This window comes from Zalophus californianus, chromosome 9, assembly GCF_009762305.2.
Source record: "Zalophus californianus isolate mZalCal1 chromosome 9, mZalCal1.pri.v2, whole genome shotgun sequence".
Classification (NCBI taxonomy): Eukaryota; Metazoa; Chordata; class Mammalia; order Carnivora; family Otariidae; genus Zalophus; species Zalophus californianus.
This window is the reverse complement of record NC_045603.1, coordinates 27261667-27282236: the sequence shown is the minus strand read 5'-3', so window position 1 is coordinate 27282236 and position 20570 is coordinate 27261667. Positions and strand designations below refer to the sequence as shown.

At 42.0% G+C, this 20570-nt stretch overlaps 1 long non-coding RNA gene across 2 annotated transcripts in view; it reads right to left on the bottom strand.

Moving 5' to 3' along the window:
- The window catches only part of LOC113922964, a 179290-nt gene that overhangs the window by 135883 nt on the left and 22837 nt on the right, over nucleotides 1-20570 (bottom strand). For both annotated transcript variants that reach the window (XR_003520125.1, XR_003520124.1), the window contains exon 2: nucleotides 13458-13576. This is a non-coding gene — a long non-coding RNA (uncharacterized LOC113922964). The remainder of the gene's footprint in view (nucleotides 1-13457; nucleotides 13577-20570) is intronic.

Genomic DNA, 20570 nt, shown 5'->3' with positions numbered 1-20570 from the left:
GAATTACTACTTGCCACTTCTGTCCCAGCTGGAGGTGGGGGTAGTGCAAAGGAAAGTTTCAAAGAGTAGCCAGTATTTGAAAAAGCACTTGGGGGATCCTCAGATGAAACTGCTCACTACACCCAATGGCCTATTGCCAACGGTATTATCCATACTCTGGGGTTGAGCACTGATGGTTTCCTGACACAATCATGATTCAAGCCAGGCTGAATGATGCCTTCTTTTTCTTTAAAGACTTATTATTTATTTATTTATTTATTTATTTATTTATTTATTTATTTGACAGAGAGAGAGAGAGACAGCAAGGGAGAGAACACAAGCAGGGGGAGTGGGAGAGGGATAAGCAGGCTTCCCACAGAGCAGGGAGCCTGACGCGGGGCTTGATCCCAGGACCCTGGGATCACGACCTCAATGGAAGGCAGACGCTAAACGACTGAGCCACCCAGGCACCCCACCAGTCTAAATGATGCCTTTTTAATACCACGGCTGGAGCTCGCCTTGATCAGTCTCCTGTTCCCTTAATCATCCATTGTCTTCCATGGAATAAGCTCAGGAGAGTATGTTTGGCCAAGTGTTTGCTGTAGCCAGTGTGAAGCACCATTTGTTAGAAAGGCATGCCCATGTTTGTAAATGGTTTCGTTTACATTGCCTAATATGTCATCAGGATTCAGCCAGAAATGAGACTTCATTATAATCTCCTACATCAGGGCAAAGGCTGCGTCTCACTCATCTTTGCATTCCCAGCATCTCGTACAGGGCCTGGCCCCTAGTTAACTCCTGCTCATCCTGTAGTTCACTCACTCATTATAGAATCAATTAAGCTCACAGTGTGAAAAAGGCACTGTCCCAGGAAGTGGGGGGCAGCAAAAAGAAAGCACGAGACAAATGAGGCCCTGTCCTCAGGGCACTTCCAGCCTAGAGGAGCATCACCTCCTGCAGGAAGCCTCCCTTTCCCCACTGTCTCTCCCTGATGCTCACTGAAGACCCAGTGCCCATTCAAAAGACCACACTCACTACAGGGTACTATAGTTACTTGTATGGATTTCTCGAGTACAGGACTAGGAATTACTCATCTTTGTATTCCTGCTGCCTAAAGCAGAGCTTGGTACTCAGCAACTGCCCCACAGATGCTTGTTAATCACCGAACCCACACTTCCCCTCCGACTTCCACTAAGATGAGGAGTAGCAGTGTGCAATGTGGAATGTTGTTCTCTCGGCTTGCTTATCCTTTGTGCTACCCAGCTGCTTGGTTTTTGCCTGTTTACTGACCTGGCTACCTTACCAGACTATAAGTTCCCCAAGAGCAAGCAACATACCTTAAGCAAGGACCATATTTTCTCCCAACACGCAGGAATAAAAGCACTTCATAAATGTTTGTTAGATTGTTGAACACATACATTGAATTAGGAATAACATCCAATTATACATATAATGATAGCATACTGAAGAGTGATTAGGATTATCCTAGCACCTGTAATTTGTTGTTGGAGTGATGGTGGTGGTCCTAATTTACAGCAAAACCTTACTAGAGAGATATAGAAATCTGTCAACAGTTGAACCATTATGGTTCCCCTTATCAGCTCATGTGGTGAAACACTTCAACCCATCTTCATTTAACCAATTCATCAGATTAATGTAGGTTGTAGTTTCCTCTCTAAAATACATTGACTTTTCACCATATCCCCACTTAAGGGGTACAGTTGGAAGGGCCTCCATTTGTCTGAATGCTTCTGCTCCCTCCAGCTCAGCTATATGTTTTCCAAGACTCAGTGGACTTTGTTCTTGCTCCCTTTATATCCATTGTATCTGCTATTATAATTTTGTAATTTAATTCAATATTGCCGGGCGCCTGGGTGGCTCAGTCGGTTAAGCGTCTGCCTCCGGCTCAGGTCATGATCCCAGGTTTCTGGGATCGAGTCCTGCATCGGGCTCCCTGCTCAGTGGGGAACTCTGCTTCTCCCTCTCTCTCTGCCCCTCCCCTCTGTTCATTCTCTCTCTCTCTCTCCCCCTCACTCTCTCTCTCAAGATAAATAAAATCTTTTTTAAAAATAATAATTCAATATTGCTAATGAAATAGGAATGCAGAACAAGAGTTATTTTCATAAAAATTAGGTTGAGTGTATTGGGAAAAGTTGATACAATCTATCATTAAAAGTATTGTCAGATTAGGTGTGAGTTGGTAAACTCTAAAAGTTTAGGGAGAGAAAAATCTACTAAGATCCTACCCTCAGGATTAGGAAATGTGGATAATACTTTATGGAAACAGTTTGTGGAAAAAAAAAAAAAGAAGTAAAACTTGAATCAACCAACCCATACTGAGAAAAATCAGTAGTTTTGAGGGCTATGCAACTAGACAAATGAATGTACATTATATGTCATGAATTATATTAAAAATTTAAGGTTTATAGATATATTCTTTATGATCACAAACTTTGACAGAGATTTTTCAGTTTACTGATTCCTGGGCTATGGACCTGGCAGAGATTTTCTTCTGTATGTTGGATTATTCAAAGGCTACATCTGAAAATACTAAGTGACCAAGAGGGCCCCTGCAGTCCCAACCTCCTGGCCTCCTACCCTAATGATTAGAGTAAGATAGGATGGTTCTAGCCACATTTCAAGCTTATCGTTTTCTATAACACCCCGAATAAGGCAGCAAATCTAACCAACTGTAAGGTATTTAGATGTCTACCACCCTATCTTTGTAAAAAGGTTTTGTACTCTGACATTATAATGAAAACAAGAAATTAGCTTCTTAAACAGAAGCTCTCTCTGGATCTTTTCAGAAAAGGAAAATGGCGGATAGGGCAGCACCTGGGTAGCTCAGTTGGCAGATTGTCAGGCTCTTGGTTTAAGCTCAGGTCATGATCTCAGGGTCATGAGATAGAGCTCCACATGGGGCTCCGTGCTCAGCAGGGAGTCTGCTTGAGATTCTCTCTCTCTTCCTCTTCCTCTGCCCCTCCCCCTGCTCTCTCTCTCAAATAAATAAATTTTTAAAAAAAGAAAAAGGAAGGGAAAATGGGGAACTGACTTTTGTTGAGCGTCTTGAGAACAGTTGGCTTTTCATATCTAATCTCATGTAATTGTCACAAATACCCTGTGAGTTCAAGCTCACTGGCCTCATTTTACAGATGAGGACACTGAGGCCCTGCAAGGGGAAGCAAAGACACACAGCCAGTACTAGAGAAGTGGTACGTAACCCACTGTGAATCAGTATACTTCCCAAGCCACCAAATTACCTCTGATGATTTGCCCCAGATTTGATATCATTTTTTTTCCCCAGAAATAAAGCAGTATTGTGGCTATGAAATGTATTTCTTTCCAAGAAGCTCCAGCCACTTCAAGGGGATTTTTTCAGTTTCATTGTTGGTATGTGTCCAAGCTGAGCAGCAACCCTGCCCTCCTCCAAAGCTGGCTGAGGCTGCCTAGGGTCTATAAAAAGCCCCTGTGTTAACATTATGCTATGTTCCAGCTACTCTAGAAATTCTCCAGGCTACCCTCCATTCCTCTTTTTTCTTTCCCGTTCTCTCTCTGTTGTGGGTTTGAATTCTGTTCCCCCAAAAGATACTGAACTCCTATGAATGTGACCTTATTTAGAAACAGGATCCTTGCAGATAATCAAGTCAAAATGAGGTCATTAGGGTGGGCCCTAAGCCAGTTTCACTGGTGTCCTTATAAAAATGGCAAATTTGGACACAGAGGGAAGACAATATGAAGACCCCAGGAGGATGCCATCTACAAGCCCAAGGAACACCTGAGGATACCAGAAGTTAAAGAGAGTCATGGAACTGATTCTCTGTCACATCCCTCAAATGGAACTATTCCTGCTGGCACACTGATTTCAGACTTCTGGACTCTAGAACCATAAGGTCATACATGTCTGTTGTTCAAGCCTCCTAGTTTGTGGTGCCTTGGTACAGCAGCCCTAGGACTCACCTCACACCTCTCTCTGTTTCTCTCTCTCTCATTCAGTTTCCATGGATTACAGCCTTGCCTAGATTCTCTGGCCATCTTGGTCAAGTTTTGGTTTCCTCAGGGATAGGGACTCTCAGTCTCCCCTCCCCACCCCCCACCTTGGAGAACATCCCCTCAGGGATACCTGCTCCTTCCCACCAACAACCCAAGCTCCCAGCACACCAAGGTATAACTGAGGTCCCCAGTTGGGAAGGGGGGTGCCAGGGGAAGTCAGATTGGGAAGTATTAGAATTGTCATCTGTTTTTTGTTTTGATTTGTTTTTGTCAACTAAACAGAATTATAATGCATGGCAGACACTGCTGTATAGAATACCCCCTACTCATACAGGTTGACTATTATCATGGCTGTTCCTTGCTGACCAAATACCTTCTATTTTGTGTCCTCTATTCTTATAACATGATCAGGCTCCAACAAGCCTTTCCTTGAAATTGCCACGGGAATCACAAAAAAATTATTCAAAAACTGCAAAGCGATCAAGTTTCTATCACAAAATACTTTGGTGTCAACTTGACCGAATCTCTCAGACATTCTAACTGAAGTTAGGAGTGAGGTAGAAATCATTGTCTCCACATCGCATCATATTGGGTTTTAGTATTTAATCATTTATCATTTGAAAGATGCCTGAAGAGGGGTGGTTTTAATGCATCTTTCTAAACACACCAGAAATTCACATCCTTAGTTGTTTTAAATGTAACCATACACAATTCTAGTTTACTCAGTTATCAAATATTAATCAAGTACCTACAAAGTGATAGGTGATAGGAACTGTTTTAGGCACAGTGGCAAACAAAATAAAGCCCCTGCCCTTCTAGAGTTTATTATAGTCTAATATCAGTGGTAAACGATAAACAAAAATATATATAATTGAATCTCAAGTCATAAATAATATGGAGAAAAATAAAGCTATAATTATTTGTTCAATACTGTCCTCCTTTTAGGTTATAACCTCTACAATGACAATGGCCATATCTGTCTCAGTGCTAGCTCATAGTAGGCGTTTGAGAATAAGTTGGATGGATGGATGGGGTGTAGGGAGGAGTTAGGGATGGTGGTGCAAGAGTCGCAAAGGAAGTGAAACTTGAACTAAATCTTGAAGAGACTGTCAGGTCCAGAAAAGGGAATCCAGGCACAGAGACCAGTATGGACAGAACATGAAGATAGCAAAGTCAGAGGACACCAAGACAATCTTTTGGTAGGACAAAAAACAAAGGGATGGCCTCTGAGGCTGGAAAGTAAGGCAGGAGCCAAATGTTGATCTGTCTCATCTGCATATATCAGCTCTTTCATGGCAGAAATCTGATGAGCTTATCAGACAAGTTCTAAAGGTCAGCAGTGCTGAATGATTAGAGACATTGAAGTAGTTAAATGAGTTGTTGCCTAGAAACCTCGTTTGGCACAAAAGCATCTTTTTTCCATGCAGTGCTTTGTTTCCACCCTGGGGGGGTGTCAGATTCCGTGTCCTCTTTTGACTGAGAACCCACAGACTGTCCTCCAGACAGGCATAGGTGAGGCCACTCAAATGGCCTGTTTGTCCAACTGCAAGTGTGCTAATCCCGGACTCAAATCTGCTTTGCACGCTGCGCCTCACCGCCACAAACCTGCTCCGCTGGTTTATGCAGGCTTCTTCCAGAAAGGAGAAACATTAGACGCTGGTGGGGGAGGGGAGGGCTCTGCTGGCATTTAATGAGCTGCCTGCAGAGAAATGCAGCCTACTGTAGGTCGCTTTGTACCTCCAATTCACAAAAGGAAAGAGCATCTTAATGAATTTTATTTACTTGGGAACCCCCAAATTTAATTGTGTGCCAGTATTTATAATCATGTTAGTCTTTTCTATGAACACACACATACACATATAAATTCATCTCTTCAGCACCTGTCACAGTCTGAAACATCTATGTGGTAATAATGTTTGGCAAATAAGTAAAATCATTTTATTTTTACACATTTAGAACAGTACTTATGTGCAGTATGGAATTTTGCTTTTAAAAAATTTTGCTCAGTATGGTGGGTGTATTTTTCTGTGCCACTTTTAAAGCATTTTTTTATGAATGCACAAACACTATTGTGTGGATAATGCTGACCTGAACATCCAGTACATAACCCTATATTTGCACCTCTGAAGATTTCCTCAGGCTAGATTCCTAACTGTGAAATTAATAAGTCAAAGAGAAAAAACTTTTTAAGGTTGCTGGTGTCATCCAATGTTGATGAACTTTCCAGAATGAAGTGATCTTCACATGGAAACCCAATCAGACCTCTGAGCATGCTGTGGCAGTCTGCATACAGTAGCTGCTTCCCCCCGCTGAAAGAATGGCCCTCTTTGATGGTCTTTGGACCCATAAATCCTCTCATACCCCAGACAGCCTCCCTTCCCTGGCATCTCTGGACCATCCCTGTGCTGGCCCCCACTGGATCAAGCTCCAGCTCAGCTGTTCCGGTCCTCCACAAAGGCTCGAGGGAGAAATCTAATCTTGGTATTGTGTTCCATTTAATTTTCACTTAAGGATTGTCTTGACTGTTTTCCTACTTTGTTTAACCGTATCTATTCTAAACAAATTCTGTGTCACAAAGCCATTTCTTTCGTTCTTTTTCTTGAATTGTGTCAGCTGGGAATTGAAATGGTTGGCTTTATCCCCCTGTGGTACAACATAACTTGTACTTAAAAATATTATTTGAATTGTATTCTGGGTCGTCAGTGACGCCATGATATGTGTCATTCCAATCGCATTCATCAAACGTGCATATTACTGTGCTATGACCTGGAAAGGACTTTTTTTTTTTAATAACTGAACATTTGCCTTAGAGAATTCAGATCCACCACTATGATGTCTTGCCCCAAGTGTTCTTCCCCTTGGAGTCCTTCTTTACTATCCTATTTGCATCTCCACCCCCCTACTACTTCCTCCTCTACTTAATTCTTAATCATAGCAGTTGTCACCACCTCACCAACTATATATCTTACTTGTCTCAACTGTCTCATCCACTAGAAGCACAACCATGACAAAGTGGTTCATTAATTAATTAGTTCAGTATTTACTGACCCCTTCCAGGTGTCTAAAATTGTGATAAGCATGGGGTGGGGGACAACAAAAATGTGGAAGACTGCTTTCCAGGAGCTTACAACTGAATAAGAAACACCACACAGTTAAGCAAAGATATGAGGCAGGATCTAATCTTAAAATATTAAAATAAATGAGTTTGGACAAAGTAGGTGTGCTCTGGAAAAAGTAGCAAGAACAGACTATGTGAAGTGAGGGTAAAAGCCAGTAAGGAGATGAGGTTCCAAGGCAGGTTGGAGCTTGATGAGGAATTTACAGTAGAAACATTTGGCTTGTCTTGTAAGTGGTGCAGGTTCTTGAGCAAGGCAGTGGCATGATGAGATAGTGTATAATAAGGACTGGTGGGCAAAGAGTGACAATGAAAATGATGGTGAGAGGCCAAAGGAGGGGACACTGGTTGGAGAGGTCAGAGGGGCCAAGGTGCGGAGGGACCAGAGGAAGGTGGTAAATCAGGAAGGACGAGAGGGTGGAGGGTGGCCCTGCAGAGGCACAGCTAAAGTACCCTCGCCCACAGGATAAAGACAGCTGGGGTATTCTATGCAAACTTAAACTGATTAATAGAGCCCAGATAAAGAGGAATAAAAACGAGAAGAGGGGAAAAAATAAGAATTGCTATTTTAGATAAATCCCATATGGGTTATGCTCTTAATTTACTTAAAGCAGATGGCTGGACCTGGGACTGCCTAATTTATTACTGTCCTGCCATTCAGAGCCAGAGCCTTCCTTAGGTTTCTAAGCAACTCTGATGGGAAATGTCAGATTGCATGAAATTTTCTGATTAGACCATGTGACCTAAGCACATCCTACAGGAAATGATTTGAATACTCAAAATCGCTTATCCTAGACCACAGCTGCCAGGTCTGTTCCCTCCCTGCTCAGAGCAGATGGGTGGGTGGGCCTTCCCCTATTTGCAGGCAGTATGGTGGGAGTTCTAGGAATAAAAAAAGACCAAAATAGAGGGTGGGAGAGGACTTGGAAGAAGTCTGAAATACCAGATTCTTTCTTGTTGTCCTATTACTTTCCAAAATTTTCTATAAGGGAAGGAAAGTCACAAAGCATTTAAAAAGAAGCATTCAAACTTCTCTGGCAATTAAGCAGCCTCTGAGTCAGCAAACTCATCTACTAAACTGAGTAACATCTGAGATAACATGAGAGGATTGAAAAAGGTTGGACAGAATCAGGAGCTAGGCCGGTTTACAACCTGAAGAGGAGAGCACAATGATTTTAAAAAGCTATAATTAACATTTTTTGAGGAAGAGTCACCATGTGCCAGGTTCTGTAGGAATTACTACTGAGGATCTAGGTTAGGTCATACAACCACTGTTTCAGACCAGTCTTACGAATCTGTCAGAGTGTAAGACAGGGATTGGTCAGAAAAGTGAAGGGCAGAAAGCTGCAAATGCCAGAATTGGAGAATGCAAGGAGCTTCCCTGTGGCATTCCTTTGGAGCAGAGCACAGTTCAGGCTAACAGAAGAAGGGACTGCTTAGGGCAGAAGAGAGCACTTGCCAAATGCAATGGGGTATCCTGTATTGGATCTTGCAACAGAAAAAGGACATTAGGGAAATATGAAAAAGTCTGGGGTTTAATTAATAGTAATGTACCAATGTTGGCTTCTTGGGAGTGATAAAGTTACCACAGTAATATGAGATGCAGGTAAGGAATGGAGAGGAACTCTGTACCATCTTGTAACTTTTCTGTAAATCTGAAATTATTATAAAATAAAAAGGTTATTGAAATATCTTTAGGAAAAAAAGAGTAAATTCCCATACACTTTAAGCACTACACAACTTTCCCTTGTTGGAAAGGTTTTTTGGGCATAACAGGACACTGTCGCTCGTGAATACAACGATATGGAAAAATAGCACGTCCCCTCTACTGATTGATCAAGGACACCCAGACAGCCTTCAATTAATGTGGGATCCAGAGTCAGAAAAAGCTTTTAAAAATCTCAAGAGGGCCTTGCTCAGTGCCCCAGCTTTAAGTCTTCCTACCATGAGGGATGTGACAGAAAGGGAATGGCCTTGGGTGACCTAACCCAGGCCCAGAGACCAGCTCAACAGCCAGTGGGATATTTAAGCAAAGAGCTGGATCTGGTGGCTTATGGCTGGCCGGCATGCCTTAGGGGCAGCTGTGACTATGAAACTAACTCTGGGACAGGAAGAAACTAACTCTAGGACAGGAAAAATGTGAAGAATACCCCGTTCTCCCATTCACAAATCCCCTGAGACATACAGCAAGTAGGAAGTTATCCTGGGAAAGACTGGCAAATGGACTTCACACATGTCTAAAATGCATGGGTACAGGTACCTCCTGCTTTGGGTAGATACCTTAATGCCCTGGGTTGAGGCCTTCCCCTGTAAAACCGAAAAAGCCTCAGAAGTGATAAAGGCACTGGTAAATCCCTTGGTCTGAAGCCCCCTAGTCCCTTTGAGTGTTATCAGAGGGAGCATCCAACGTTCTGGAATCATTTCATCCCTCTTGCAAGGAGTTTCCCAACTCCCAGCCCCAAAATACCCAACCTCTCCCATTTTACCCTAGGGACCAAGGCTTGTTAGAGCCAGCCTAGGAGGGACCGAATACAGTGATTTTAGCCACTCCAACAGCAAAGTGCCTGAATTTGAAGCCTGAATCCACCATTCCAGAGTCAAACCCTGGTCCCCAATGGGCCTAACAACAAGGAACCAAAATCCCTCTGTCAACCCAGAGAGGACCTCAAACTAGTCTTGAAGGGACAAGACACAGATCCTTATATCCCATCAAAATCATAATCCTTATTGCATTCCTTTCACCTGCCCTCTCCTCACAGTATGTGGGAAGTCCACCAAAACATCCCCTATGCCTCGTCAGACCCCTGGCTATACTCAATCTTGCATTGTGCTTTGGGCCTTGCCTCCTAAATGCCCTAACCCGCTTTATATCTTCCAGACTAAAGGTCATCAAATTCCAAATGGTGGTTCAGATGGAGCTTCATATGAAGGTCAAACCAGATATCTACAAGGGACCCCTTGATAGATCAGGATGAGAGGAACCCTGACTGCCACTCCATCCAACCCTCTTGACCAATAGGGAGTTGCTACAATCAGTCATAGCCCTTTTTCTCTAATGGCAATTAAGGATACGTCTTCAGAGGGGGGAATAATGAAGGATAGTCAGAAGGCAGGCAAACAGGGACAAGGGGTCCCCGCCCAAAGATGAAACCACCCTTAAAAGGATTTCACACCACCCTGGAAGAAGCCCTCCACCCTTTCCCATGATAGGTGACAAAAACCTGATTGGAGGACAGGTGCAGGGAGGGTTAATCAGATTAAAACAGCCTGTCAACAAGCCCTAAAACCCTCTAGACTTAGAAACTCCTGTGGCCACCCTGTTGGGTCCCCTCCCTCCTCAGGAGCTTTGTACTATCACTGCTACCGCTCAATGAACCTTGCTTTGCTGCCCACCAAAAAAAAAAAAAAAAAAAAAAAAAAAGCATTTGTGACATGTTTACAAACATTCTTCAGAATAGTAACATTTTTTTATTTACATTTTTTAAAAAAGATTTTCTTTCTAAGCAATCTCTACACCCAACGTGGGGCTCGAATTTACAATCCCAAGATCAAGAGTCGTACCTTCCCCTGACTGAGCCAGCTAGACGTCCCAGAACAGTACCATTTAAATGGAAATGGCAAGGGCAGCATTTTTGTGGCTGGTCATATTTCTTGGCAGACAAAATTATTCATAATGACAATCACAATGACTAACATTATGGAGCAGTTACAATATCCAGCCTTTGTCCAACAGATGTTATACAAATGCCCACATGTCATCTTCAAGACAACACTATTATTATCCTAACTTATAGATTAGAAAAGCTCTTAGAATAGAGCCTAGAATCTGGTAGTCAAAAATTAGGGTGTTGTTTTTTTTTTAATTTCTATTTTTATTATAGAAGCTAAGAAACTGGGCCAGCCTGACAGCAACAGAGTAACAATTTCAAACCAAACCCTAAAAGACTTCCAATTCCGGCCTTGCCATTTACTAATTCTATGGGTTGGGCAAGTTTGAAAAACAAAAGAAAGCTAATATCAGGGAGTGGATTTAAAAGTTTGTTGAGAAGGGCGACCAGGTGACTCAGTAGGTTAAGCCTCTGACTCTTGATTTCAGCTCAGGTCATGATCTCAGGGTTGTGAGACTGAATCCCGAGTCGGGCTTTGTGCTGGGCATGGAGCCTGCTTAAATTTTTTTTTTTTAAAGATTTTATTTATTCACCCATTTGAGAGAGAGAGAATGAGAGACAGAGAGCACGAGAGGGAAGAGGGTCAGAGGGAGAAGCAGACTTCCCGCTGAGCAGGGAGCCCGATGTGGTACTCGATCCCAGGACTCCAGGATCATGACCTGAGCCGAAGGCAGTCGCTTAACCAACTGAGCCACCCAGGTGCCCTGGAGCCTGCTTAAGAGTCCCCTCTCCCTCCGCTCCACCCCCAGATCTAATTAAAAAAAAGTTTATTGAGAAATATCAAGTGTTGGTGAGGATGTGGACAAAAGGGATCCCTGTGCACTGTAGGTGGGAATATAAATTGGTACAGCCACTATGGAAAACAATACGGAGGTTCCTCGAAAAATTTAAAATGGAACTACCATATGATCTAGTAATTCCACTCTTGGGTGTTTATCCAAAGAGAATAAAAACACTAATTTGAAAAGATGTATATACCCCTATACTTACTGCAGTATTATCAACAATAGTCAAGATAAGGAAGAAACCATTGATAGATGAATGGATAAAGAAGAACTAATATATATACACAATGGAATATTAAACAGCAATAAAAAAAGAATGAAACTTGCCATTTGCAGCAACATGAATACACCCAGAGGGTATTGTGCTAAGTGAAATAAGTCAGAGAAAGACAAATACCAAAAGATTTTGTTTATTTGTGGAATCTGAAAAACAAAACAAATGAGCAAACAGAAACACACTCATAAATACAGAGAATAAACTAGTGGTCGCCAGAGGGGAGGTGGGTAGAGGGAGAGGCAAAATAGGTGAAGGGGATTGAGAGGAACAAACTTCCAGTTATAAAATAAGTCAGTCATGGGAATGAAAAGTAGAGCATAGGGAATACTGTCAATAAGATTGTAATAACTTTATATGGTGACAGATGGTAACCACACTTATTGTGACAAGTATTTATAATGTATATAATTGTTGAATCACTATGTCATATACCTGAAACTAATATAATATTATATGTCAACTATACTTCCAAATTTTTTTTTAAGATTTTATTTATTTGACAGAGAGACACGGCGAGAGAGGGAACACAAGCAGGGGGAGTGGGAGAGGGAGAAGCAGGCTTCCCGCCGAGCAGGGAGCCCGATGCGGGGCTCGATCCCAGGACCCTGGGATCATGACTTGAGCTGAAGGCAGACACGTAACGACTGAGCCACCCAGGCGCCCTCCAAATATTTTTAATGTAAAAAAATTTTTTAAATGAAAATTTGTTGAAAATTTTATCATTCAAGTTTAAAAGCAGACAATTGTTTATTATGTATTTCAAAATTCTTTTTTTTTTTTTTTAAAGATTTTATTTATTTATTCATGAGAGACAGAGAGAGAGAGAGAGAGAGAGGCAGAGGGAGAAGCAGGCTCCCAAGGAGCAGGGAGCCTGATGCGGGACTCGATCCCAGGACCCTGGGATCATGACCTGAGCCGAAGGCAGACGCTTAACCATCTGAGCCACCCAGGCGCCCTCAAAATTCTTTTTTTTTAATGATTTTTTATTTGAGAGAGAGAGAGCACAAGTGGGGGGAGGAACAGAAGGAGAGGGAAAAGGAGATTCCTCACTGAGCAGGGAGCCCGACGTGGGGCTCCATCCCAGGATTCTGGGATCATGACCTGAGTCGAAGCAGCAGAGTGTTGTACTGGGGTCAACAAAAAAATTCCACATATACCTTTCTTAAGACTCCTTGGATACACCTCCAAATACAAGAACCAAATAAGAGCAAATGCAGACAGTAAGGGAAACTGTTGGACCCTATTAAGCATAGGAGCCACTAGGAAATGAATGTTTCCAAATCTCTTTAGGTATCAAATGACTGCAGCTCACTGGATCAGCAGATTCCCATGAGAAGCATTTCCTTCAGAGGGGAAGATGGAAGAGGCAAATTATGAAGACAGCCTTATGATGACTGATGCCCAGGGTGAAAATGTCAGCAGACAGAGGGGGAAGGCTGGTAGTCAGCAGCCTTTGCTCATGCACATTCAGTTCAACCTCACTGCCCTTTATTCAACATTTTCTCAGTGTCAGGGATGATGCTAAACTCTGGGAAAGATACAAAGGTGAAAAAAATAAAACAACACCTAACTTCAGCAAGTTTACAGCTAGTGGTGTATTTTACCAGAAGGAAATACAGCATATACGAGGCACAATGGAATACCTTGAGTCTGAATCTTCACTTATTCCTCACTCTGCACCTGGCCCAAGTTGCAGACTCTCTTCTCAGACCTCCATAAGAATAATGTAATTCACATTTGCCTGGGAAGATGGTTGTGAATCCTGAAAATGAGGGAAAGTACAGAAAGTAAACAGGAGTCCCATCATAAATCCGTATCGTTTTCCTTTTTTTTACCCCAACAAAAAGAGAAATAAATCCCTTACACCCCCAGTCAACCAACTCTTCATTTTAAACTAGACCTTGGTCTCAACTGACTAGAAAGGGAGGTCACAGAAGAAATGTTAAGAATTTCTGGCTTCAAAGATTGCAGGAGCCCAGGTTCAAACAGTATAAAGACTACTGAGCTGGGGTAGGGGTGGGGGGGAAGTTCAAGAATGGACTTTAGAACCTTACCACATTATTTTTTTTTAAAGACTTTATTTATTTATTTGACAGAGAGAGATCACAAGTAGGCAGACAGGCAGGCAAAAGGAGACGGAGAAGCAGGCTCCCTGCTTAGCAGGGAGCCTGATGCGGGGCTCAATCCCAGGACTCTGGGATCATGACCTGAGCTGAAGGCAGATGCTTAACCAACTGAGCCACCCAGGCGCCCCACCTTATCACATTATTGTGTTACCCACCTGCCCCCAACCTATCCCCAAAAATAGGGGCGCAGAGATCCAAAACATACATTGCTGACACAAAGCTGCTTAGAACCTAAAAAAGTTGAAACCTTTTCTAATCTATCTGCCCAAATATGGAATCACTTCTAATTTGCACAAGAAATATGCTAGCAGCAGCCTCGACCTTCCCCACCCCCCATACCTGCCTAAAATGTGATGCCCTTGCACTTCTGGGCCCAAAACAGGATAAGAAAACAATAAAACCCTATGCCTGGAGTCATGTAATTTATTCATTTATTCAACAAATATTTATTCAGCCCCTACTGTGTGCTCTGGAACATTTTCTCCTCCCTGTGTCCCCTGGGCTGCCTCTAATCTCTCTATTCTACCCTTGCTGATCCCAAAAACCTCTAGTTTATAATCTGTTTACTGTTTCTTAGCCAATATCTCACCTCCTGACATGCAAGTTAGCCATCCTTTTCTTCCAGAATAGAATATTGTTCTATCCTCTCTGGCCCCCAGGCTTTACCTCTTTCTTCATGGCTTAATTCAAAGCCCTTAAGCCCTTCATTATTCAGTTCCTCTTGCTTCTCTGCCCAGCTATCCTATCACCAATACCTGTTCTCAACTCATCACACCATAGCCCCTGAACAGAGCAAATGGGGCTGAAAGAGTGGAACTCATTTGCCTGTGGTGATCCAAATTGTGAGCAATCCAATTCAACAAATTCTGTAAAAATAGTAACACTAATAGCTAGCACTTGAGACTGAGATTAGGGACAGGTTACACTCATTAATAATGACAAAGTCCAAGGGCTGACCATGGGACTCAGTACATGAGGTGGGATGGGACAAGGTCATTGGAGGAGGGGAATCTAAAGAAAGCTAAGACCAGATAATAAAAACAAAACCTATGAGGATAAAACAATCACCAAGAAGTATGGCAGATGTAGTGCAGGAGAGAGGGATCTGGAGCTAAAATCTTAAGAAACAAGTGGGTATGTGAAAAGGAGGCAATAGAAGATCATAGGTCTGTTGACTGGAGAGTGAGAGTTGGTTAGGAGCACTGAGGGGTGGAGGGAATGTTCTGGAAGCAGTAATAAGGATGACCCCCTGTCTTAGTCCATTCAGGCTGCTATAACAAAACTACGATTGACTAGGTGGCTTATAAACAACATTTATTTCGGGGCCCCTGGGTGGCTCAGTTGGTTAAGCGACTGCCTTCAGCTTGGGTCATGATCCCAGGGTCCTGGGATCAAGCCCTGCACCGGACTCCCTGCTCAGTGGGAAGCCTGCTTCTCCCTCTCCCACTCCCACTCCCCCTGCTTGTGTTCCCTCTCTCGCCGTGTCTCTGTCTGTCAAATAAATAAATAAAATCTTTAAAAAAATAAAAATAAATAAACAACATTTATTTCTCCCTGAAAGTCCAAGATCAGGGCACTGGCAGATTCCGTGTGTGATAAGAACTAGCCTCCTGGTTCATAAATGGCTGTCTTCTCCTGCATCCTTACGAAGCAGAAAGGGCAAGGGAGCTCTCTGGGGTCTCTTTTATAAGGGTACTAATCCTATTCATAAGGGCTTTACTCTCATGACCTAATCAGTTCCCAAATGCCCCAATTCCTAATAACATCGCATTGGGGGTTTGTTTTCAACATATGAATTTGGGGGGATCCACAAACATTCGGTACGCAGTACCCACCCTGCCTGTGGGCTCATGATATGAGGAGCTTGAGAGAGAAAATGGCCCCCATCAGCAAAGGAACCAGTGTCTTTGGGAGAGCCAGGTCACCCCTATATCAAGAAGTTGAAGCCAACATTCAAGAAGTGAGGTAGAGAGGGGATGCTGTGAAGTCACTGTGGAAGGGTTTCATAAGTTGGAGAATGGTGAGACGTAGGGCCAGGATAGGGGCATATGAGGCCATGTGGAGATCAGAGTCCAAGAATGGGAGATGACCTGGCAGACCAGGGCTGACAGAAATGGGAGGCATGATGGGATTAGCACAGCCCCCCCCACCCAGGGCTGATAGCAGTGGCACAGTTGTGGGTGTTGGGGACCAGAAAGTGAGGGTTTGCCAGGAACACTCAGAGTTCTTGCCCATTGCAAATTCATAATCTGTTAGGGAAGACTCATACATACTGACAGAAAAATGCACCCCAGATTACCTATGGAATTCAGACTATGGAGGATGCCTATCGGAGGGGCAACCAACTCAGACAGGGAAGGTCAAGGAAAACTTGAGAGAGACAGAGAGAGAATGGAAAGACAATTCCATAAAACTACTGGCACCCCAGAAAATAACTGAGACACTTCTCCTATGGCAATGAGTGTACTACACTTGATCTTAGCCAAAAGACCAAGAAGTGGTGCAATGAGACTTTGCATAAATGGACCGTAAGTTTAAAGAGTAGTGCAATATTTTATATTCATACTATCTGAATAGTCTTTGATCTTGCCAGAGTGAAATTTATTGCTTTTGGCCAGAGAACTTAGCAAGGTTATACAGCAAAGAGTGGGTATAATATTATCTTTAATACAAGTTGTAAAACTCTAAATAGATGGAAGTTAGATTTTTTCTGAGGGTAAAAAGTAGGAAACATTTCCAAAATTAAAAGTCTAATACATTCATTCCTATCTCTCTGTTACTGGAGATGTGTGAAATTACCTCCAGTATTTGAGGTGATGGGTACAGGGAAAAAAATAAATTGACGGAACCTTCCCTGACTCCCATATTTAAATTAGCCATACTCCTTTTTTTTTTTAAAGATTTTATTTATTTATTTGACAGAGAGAGACACAGCGAGAGAGGGAATACAAGCAGTGGGAGTGGGAGAGGGAGAAGCAGGCTTCCCGCCGATCAGGGAGCCCGATGGAGGGCTCGACCCCAGGACCTGGAATCATGACCTGAGCCTAAGGCAGACACTTAACGACTGAGCCACCCAGGCGTCCCTAGCCATATTCCTTTTATGTCAACATTTGTTGAGTGCTCAAATGTATCTTATGTAATCCTCGTAACAAACTGAAAGATATTAATTTCCATTTTACTGACAAAAAAATCTAATGCTTAGAAAGATAAAATAACTTGCCAACATCTCACAGGGAACAGTTAAAGCAAATTCACAATTCTGTTAAAACAACTGCCTCTTCCCTTACATCGTGATACAGTCACATTTTCAAGAATTTTTAATTGCAAAAAGAAAAAAAAAGCTATTTGTGTTGTCCACACTAGTCACTAATTACTCTTTCAGTAGTTTCAAGGAAGAATTCTAACTGATTAGACCAGAGAAGCTTTTTACATAAAATTGAAACTATAACGGGGAAGAATCTCCCTCTCAGGAATTCTGCTGATTACAGGCTAGTTTAGCAAAGCGAAGTCTGGTTGTGTTCAGTAGAAAAAATATATTGAGGACAGGCTGACAAGTTTGGTCAGCCAGAAAACCCTAATGGGGACACTCATTATCACATCATAACTAGAGAGCTGGTGTTGAAAATCAGCTTAGTCTGCATAGCATCCTCATTAATAATAAATAAATAAATAAATAAATAAATAAATAAGGCATCAGTCAACCCATGGAGATGGACTACTATTCAAATGTAGAGTATTTACTCATCTTAAATCTATAAGAACATGTTTTATAAACACAAACAAGTTCAATCAGGGGTGATAAGAAAACCATGTATCAATCTCCATAAAAATTTATGGAATTCAGATAAAAAACCTACAGAGCCCTAATGCAGATCAGATGAACCCCAGGATTTTGTGAGACACAGTTTAAATACCTAAATCAATTAAAAATTATTTACTAGTATTCTTTTGCATGGCTGTGCTATCTATTACTTAAAACAATCCTCTGTATGTGGGGCATTTGGTTAGTTCTATTTTTCTCTATTGAAAATATACTGTAATTAATACCCTCGTACAGGGGCACCTGGGTGGCTCAATCGGTTAAGCATCTGCCTTTGGCTCAGGTCGTGATCCTGGAGTCCTGAGATCTAGCCCCCCCGTTGGGCTCCCTGCTCAGCAGAGGGTCTGTTCCTCCCTCTCCCTCTGCTATTCACCCCCACTCCTGCCCCCGCTCACTTTCTCTCTCTCTCAAATAAATAAAATCTTAAAAAAATACCCTGTACATATATTTTGGCACTTAGAATAAATTCCTAGAAATGCTGGGTCAAACCAGAAAGACATATTTTTGAACCTTTTGATAGATAAATGCCAAAATGCCTTCCACATATTTAAATACTGGGTTGAGATTTCTAGCTCAATGAAAGGAAGGAAAGGAAGAGAGATTAGCTTCAGAATCCTGGATTTTAGCCCTAGGTTCACCATTTGTTAGCTATGTGATCTTGGGCAGGTTACTTAACCCTTCAGTTTCTCTGTTTTCTTACCTAATAATTGGGTATAATCAGTACTTACCTCATAAAGTTGCTGTTAAGAATTAAATGAATAAATGTTTGTAAAGCTCTTAAAACAGAGCCTAGCTCATAGAAGCCTTACATAAATGTTCACTAATTCCTGGTTCTTAGACTTTGGGACTTCAAAAACCAATTTAAAAAAAAAAAAGAATTTAAGGAAATCAGTATGAGTTTGACCTTTTTTTCCCAAAATAAAAACATTTTTTAAAAACCCAGTATAGGGGCACCTAGGTGGCTCTGTCGTTAAGCATCTGCCTTTGGCTCAGGTCATGATCCCAGGGTCCTGGGATTGAGCCCCGCAGTGGGCTCCCTGCTCAGTGGGGAGCCTGCTTCTCCCTCTCCCACTCCCCCTACTTGTGTTCCCTCTCTTGCTTTGTCTCTCTCTGTCAAATGAGTAGATAAAATCTTAAAAAAAAAAAAAAAAAACCGGTATATAAGCAACATTTCATAGAAAAAATATCACAATGTCAAAATAAGTTACTTTTACCATTATATTTAGCTTTAGGAGAGATTTTTTTACATTACACTTATTTTTCTTATTTTTCTATGGAGCAGTGAACACGCTATTTTTTCACTGTGTTTCCACGGACAGTCATATTTTCTAAAACTCCTGCATTTCTATTTTTTACTTATTAATACTTAAAGGTTTTCAATTTTTAGAAAAAAATCATAGAATTTGGACAGTTTTTGTGAACTATGTGAGTAAAAGATAATAGGATCATAAGGTCAGCTTACTGGCTTTGCAAGATGCAAATAACAGAGGAAAAAGAAACATTCTCTTATATGGCTCTGAAAGAAAATAAAAGTAAAGCTTTTGGCCAAGAAACTTGACATCCTACTTTTATTCTGATAGAGGAGTCCCTATAAAGCTGTTGAAGTGGAAATGAAATTCCTGCGTCCCTAAAAGGCCAAATCATTTGTGGATAGCCAGAATTTGAATTAACTCCCAGCAAGACCTGTAAAGGAACACAGAAATGCGGGTGCCTGGGTGGCTCAGTTGGTTAAGCGACTGCCTTCGGCTCAGGTCATGATCCCGGAGTCCTAGGATCGAGTCCCACATCAGGCTTCAGGCTCAGGGGGAAGTGCTTCTCCCTCTGACTCTCTCCCCTCTCGTGCTGTTTCTCTCTCTCTCTCTCTCTCTCTCTCTCTCTCTCTCTCTCTCTCAAATAAATAAATAAATAAAATCTTAAAAAAAAAGGAACACAGAAATGCTTAGGGAAACCATGTGAACTGCACTAATGGCAAAGAAACTGATCAATCTGCAATGGTCTCCATCTTAAAAATAATTTATTTGGGATGAATAATGAATGCTACTGCATATTTGTTGACCGGTTTCCTAAGTCATTCATTAGTTGTCAGGCACATATTTAACAAATATCTAATTACAGTAGCATTTGGTGAGAATTCACTAGGTGCCTTGCACTGTGCATTGCATTACCTCATTTCATCATGACAGCCATTCTTTAAGGGAGTATTGCTCTAAATTCCTATTTAAAGGTGACAAACAGACCTAGAGAAGCTAAATCAAAGGTTGCTCTAAGCTTCCACACAGGTGGAACCAGCACACAAACCCAGTCCAGCTGATTCCAGAGGTCTTGCTCTTTTTTTTTTTTTTAATATTCCATTTATTTGTTTGAGAGAAAGAGAGAGCACAAGCAGGGGGAGGAGCAGAGGGAGAAAGACAAGCAGACTCCCCACTGAGTGTGGGGCCCAAAGATGAGGATGACCTGGGGCCCGACGTGGGGCCCAATCCCAGGATCCTGAGATCATGACCTGAGCCAAAGTCAGACGCTTAACTGACTGAGCCACCCAGGCGCCCCCAGAGGTCTTACTCTTAACCAGGGCTTAACCACTACCATTCCAGATCTATTTTACCATTCTTAAATGTTAAGAAGAAAATATAATGTTTCCACTTAACAAGAATAGAAAACATGTACTGATCATCATTAGCGAGTGTACCAGAAGAGACCTAAACTAAAAGGAATCTTCAATCCCAGGCTAGGCTCCCTACTTACTCTATCGCTCTTAGTAGATTCCAGCTTTGGCTTTCTCATCTCTTTTTTCTTTGAAATGAGTGATGTCT